Below are 6,496 nucleotides of genomic sequence, written 5' to 3'. Positions count from 1 at the left end.
AAATTTATTTGCAATCGTTTAATGCTTTCAATCTAATAACAACGTTTTGACGAAACTTTTGGATTTATTGTTACTTCCATCACTTTACCTCAATATTGATCATTATTTTTATATATGTTTGATGGCACATAAAATGTGATTCAATTCTTGTACAATTACAATCAAAATAAACAGGTTGATTTTTGAAATAATATTATTATGAGCTTTGTTAGAATTTCTGAAAATTACTCTTCAAATTCTTTCACATTTACCCTGAATATTATTGTCCATGTAAAAATTTATTTTATTTTTAAATATATTTTTGTATTGATAGTTGTAAGGTGTTGTAAAGAAAATGGGAGTTTTTATAAAATATTGTTTTTCTCAATTTAACTGTAATTTCAATGTTTTTCTTGTACTTTTAAAAGTATTTTAACTTCCCAGATCATGTGATGAGTAATATATACATATTTAGTTGAACTTTTACATAGACTATTTTATTTTGATAAAAATTTGTTTAAATGCATCATTTCCATTGTATAATTTTGGACTTTGATATTTTGACTATTTTTTTTATTTTATCACATATTGCTTAGAGTCCATAGGATTTCACTGATGGTTGTTGTATAGAATTCAGTAAAAAAGTCTAAATGTATGTTTTACTTTTTGCATATGACTGAATATGTGAATTTTATTGTATCACATTCTTAATATATTTGATGTTTAAAATTGGTTTATTTTAAATTAACAGTAAAGCATAATTTGATTGTAATATGTACTCTTCACAGTGTTATGAATATTTGATCACCCATAGGCGTGCGCACGGGTGCAGCAGAACGTTCATATGCTGCATCTGCCTTATTTTTTGGGCTGATTGATTAGTGTGTGGGCCGGTCGGGGCAATTCATTATTTAATAATTTAATATAAATTATAATAATTAATATGTAAATAAAATTGATGTGAACCATATATAATATAATTATTTTATATTATAACTAATAAAGTCTGATAGTAATTGTAACTTGGTGTTTTTAAAAGCAGTGAACAAATGATTCCTTAAATTTAGTATGTTAACATTTGGTAATTGTTAAAAAAAAAATGATATTATTATAACCACTTAGGTAACAATAACACTGCCTGTGTATAATATGATATATGAGATATGGTCCTAGTATATTTTAACATTTCAAAAATCAAATTTCAATAAATTAATTATTAAATGAAAAAATTCTGTGGGGGCATGCTTAATGGGGAATCACACCATATATTATATATAATATAATTTAACATACATTAAGACTTATTTTCAAGCACAACATAATATTCAAATGAAGAATTATTGTAGGTAACCATGATTATTTAAAATAAATCAAATTTATTATTTAAAACTAATTTTATTAATATTAAAAGTATTACATTTTTTCTAAATTGTGTATTAAGATAAGTTAGATTTAAGTATAGTCGTATAGATACACATATACCATAAGTGTATTTATGTCTGTATATTTTATTTCATAATAACTTAATTCAGAATTAGTGTCAATCTATTGTTGCTTTGAAACAATTAAAGCATATTTTTTTCTACCAATTTGATTAGTTGAATCAAAGCATACATATTATTCATACGTTTTAGACGAATTACTGGTGAAAAATTATTCATACCTCAAAATTTTTGATTTAATTTTTAGTATATTTATGAATAAAAATTTAAAAATGTATATCTATGCTTTTTAAGAAGTCGATTTTCAATCTTCAATTTTAAAGGACTTTAAAGTTAAGAAATTACTTTTGAAAATCCCATGAAATACTTGCATTATAATAACAAATATAATGCAAGTATTTCAGGCACATCTGATTTTAAATAATAAAAGCGATTCCAAAAGAGAATAATCTAGATCAGTGATAAAATTGTGCACTCCGCGGAGCCCTAAGCCCCAAGGGCTCCACGAACAAAAAAGTTTAAAAGCTGCTGGTCCATAAAAGATTCTATAAAAAGCATATATTATTAATTACAACAAATTTTTCGAAATTACAACTAAACTTCAGGAAGTATGTTTAGTTATATTTACTTTTAGTAGTTGTTATAGAAAACACATATGTTGATGTAGACAAAAATAAATAGGTATATTAATTTTGAAAAAATGAATAGAACTACAGATCATCTATTTTCATACATCTATTAATTAAGTAGGTACTTGGGAATTAAAGAGTATTATTATTTTTATATTTTTAATTATTATTATTAATAACGTAAGCATCAAATACTATTATTGAACAGTTTCTTTAATCAAACCAACCAAGCCCTCTTATGTATCACTCCTTCACTCCATTTATTGTAATAATTGTTAACATATTTTATATTGATTGTAAATATAAATATAAGTATGAAAAAATATATATATAAGCGGCTTGCAAGTGATTTTCAAAAATAACATTTAGCTCTTTCTAAAATCCTAGTGAGGACGCTGTATTATACTATACCAGATACCTAATATTTCTGTCATATATACTCACAATATTGAAAATAGGTCACCTGACACCTCTGTATTATTGCTTTCCTTATAAATGTATGACTATTGACTATATATAGCTAATCTACAGTATGGCAATACTGTGAAAATTCTACAGGGCATCAATTAAATTATATTTTAAGATTAAAATTAATATTTCAACAGTACCCAATAAAAAGATTAAACGCAATAAAAATAATTACTTTTATTAATATTGATGTGAGAACAAAGCTCCATCGGGTTACTTTTTGGGGAATTTTTGGTGGTGCTCCCACTAATAAAAGTGTAAAATAGTTGTGTTACTAATGAAAAGATAAATGTGGGCGGAAGTGGTTCTATGATACGAAAAATTATCTGAAACTCTTGGTGACATCTATAGGTAAGGCAGGAACTTAATTTTTAACACGACTTCCACACGGGTTAAATGTAACGAAAACGAACTAACGAACAGAGTATAGAGCAGTGATGTGCAACCTTGTTTTCTTCAGCTGGCCACTTTGGTAAACAATTATTATCTTTGAACGGGACATCTATTATTAAAGTGAATAACTTTTGTTCTTGATATCTTATTTTCATGGTATTTTCTGACATTCCGTTAAGTATCAAAACTAAGCCAGCATTTATTTATAATTTTTTTTTTGGGGTCGTATACACAGTGTGTATGGCTAAGAGAACCCATCAGGAGACAATTGTAGTAGTATTATACATTTATATATTTTTATACCTTTTTATTATACGTGACAGAATTCGTATGCAGTGGATTATCGAACCGAAATATATCGGTCTTCCACGTAAACAATACGTCTGGCCGAAATTTATCCGTAAACAGACCAGAATAATAAACAACATAATTCCAAATTTCCATGAATTACAAAATACAAGTGAATGGCACCTCTTATAGGTTTTCTTCTTTTTCTCGTTTGTATACATTTAGGTAACGGCATGACGTCCATTTCCGTTTCAGTATTTTATAATAGACTGTACCTACCGCCTGTACCGATGCATGCCGATACGATAAGACACTGCGCACTATTTTTTCGTGTCTATATTATATTGTATATCAATGTACTATAATCCCAAACGACCCGAATTCACCCCCCGCTGATTAAAACCAAATAATGAGATAAAACGAAATAGTTCGTTTTGACCTTTCACTTAACAAAACATCTCAAACGTCTATACATATGTCTTACGTGTGTGTAATTTATTGTGATGGGCATTTATATTGTATCGGTGGAAAAAATATTTTTGTAGGATCTGTTTGAACCCCTGAGGTATATACATTTTAGAATATATATATATATATATTGTGTATAATAACATGCTCTATACATGTGTCACACAATGGACAACAGTTAGTATTCTGCACGGATGCACACAAACACCTAAAGAATACACTTTTATAATATTAAATAAAATACAACATTTTATATACCTATCTACTTAAAAACTGTATTTGCGCATGACAACTTTTCTCCCTCAGTATTTATGGTAGCATTATCAGAATTCCACAACACATAGGTAAAAGCTTTATATGTTAGTTTGTTGATGGCACAAGCCAATAATTTTTAATAATTAAAATATGAAAAAATAAAAAATAAATGTATTTTCTAAAGCTGATAACTTTAGTTATATTCATGTTATCAAAAATATAACAACGCTATGACACATACATAGTTGTTATCTATTATTAGGTATCTACAGTTTTACGGTTGTAAGACGAAGACAGCGCATATGCTGGTGTGTCGTCTTTTTAATATAAATGTAATATTATATGTAACATTAACCACATTAATTGTATTCCACTAGCTAACAAGTGTCTAGTGAGTATAATTAATATAATATTTTAATAAGTAAATCTTTAACCAAATGATTATGCTGCGTTTTTATTGCAACCCAAATAAAAAGGAATAAAAAGGTATAATACTTATGAGGGCGAATTTAAGTTCTTAAATGAGACCTAACAGGTAAAAAAGAGACATATGTAATTTCCAACACTATATAACAAATAGGTACGTATGTAAGTTCCCATACTGCGTATATTATTTTTATAATTATAATATATATTAATATATATTATAAAATATTATACATAATTTATGTTATCAATCTAATATCAGAAATTTAGGTTACAATTTATCATACGATATCGGCATACATTTTAATATAGGTAATAATAATGTAATCTATAATTATAAGTTTTCAATGTAAAAGTTATCTTGTCAGCTTTATCGATAATCTATATTCATAGATTCTATACTTTTATAATTTTATAGGCACCATTATGTATAGCGATTGAAACAAATGTGATTATATCATTTCATCACTTACCCCACATTATTACCTATATTTTTCTAAATACCTATAATTTTAATATCATCAATTTGATGACCTATTATAGTTATAATATTATAAAACTGAAATATATATTTTTTTTCTTACTATTAAAATTTATGAAAGTAAAATATATAATAAAACTTATAATACTATATACAAAATATAGAATATTTTTTTTAGATAGGTATGTACTTGTCTTCCAGATGTCTAGCAGATTCCAATTCATTAAACAATTCTCGTTTACATTTGTATGTAGGTATGCTTTAATATTTTAATTTAATTATGATAGTAACTAATTAATAAATCACAATAATTGCAACTGACAGTTTATACACAAATATGAAGTAGGCGGTACCTACACGAAAAAAAAATCGAAATGCAATTAGTGGCAGTCGATCGGAATTTGTATGAAGCCAAATATTTTAATTATATAAACTAAATACTTATTGTTCGCCAAATGAATTTAAAGAATTTTTCTTAAAGAAAAATATTTTTTTAATGGCACTTTAATTGGAGATAATTTCTATGATAATCGATAATAGGTACCTAATTGCTATGTTACATATATATATAAATCATTAACTATCTTGGTTTTCACTCATGTCTTATGAGTTATGACTAATGTTGAGTCATGAAATACGTGCCTACGCCCTTTTTATAGAATAGAATTTATTAATTGTGTTAATAATGTTTGAACTTCGGGCGACCAATACCTATTATAGAATTACCAATATTTACGAATAAACATAATATGATACATCAAATTTGTTAATCAAACGATTTAGTAAATACATTTTGTATTTGTAAACCCAAAGTTTAGAATGTGGGATTGAGCATTAATGATGGATAGATTAAACAATTGTGACATTTTATTATATATATAACCTGTTGCCACATAGGTACAATAGGTACCCATCGTGATTTGAGCTCTCATGTGAATATTTAAACATGATTTTATATTATATTGTATATGACGTGTATTTATTGCCATCATTGCACACATGTAGAATGATTGTTCCGTTTATTTGGATGATCGATGTCTTATTAAATATATCGAAATACTCAATTAACTCGCATGGATTAATAAGTTGACAGATAAAAAACAAACGTTTATTCAAAGTTTAAACATATAAACATGTGGTATGTTTATGATTTAATTACCGTTTCAAAGTACACATTTTTATGTTATTATTAGTTATTGGTACCGTTACGATAAAAAAAAAATATAGTTGTATTTGTTTTTTCGTTGAACCATTTTCGTTTGTTCATTTTTTAAAATAATTTCTTACCGTTTTATATTGTTTTTAAGTATTAATAAGTGCATTTAAATATACAAAATATGCATACAATATGTATAATAATACTATAATTATTAATTCTGTAGAAACCGCATATTAGAAACAATCGGTTATTTGATACATTTCACCTTGGTCCCAAAGGGGTTTCTGCTGTATAATAATATAAATGTTATTAAATTACAATATTTAGAATAGTATAATAATGTGCTTAAGCTATTATGTATTTTCTGATCTTAGTTTTTTTTTTTTAAATATGTTTTTGATACATAAACACGGACATTATTTAAGGGTGATTGGGAATGCTATACCCCCTAAGCCCCCCTATTAGCACCTATGATTATAAAATACAATCATAGTCATTCGCAAGGGGG

Source organism: Diuraphis noxia, unplaced genomic scaffold (assembly GCF_037042655.1).
Source record: "Diuraphis noxia isolate RWA-SAM2 unplaced genomic scaffold, SU_Dnox_SAM2 contig0001, whole genome shotgun sequence".
Taxonomy (NCBI): domain Eukaryota; kingdom Metazoa; phylum Arthropoda; class Insecta; order Hemiptera; family Aphididae; genus Diuraphis; species Diuraphis noxia.
Note: the sequence above shows the minus strand (reverse complement) of the source record.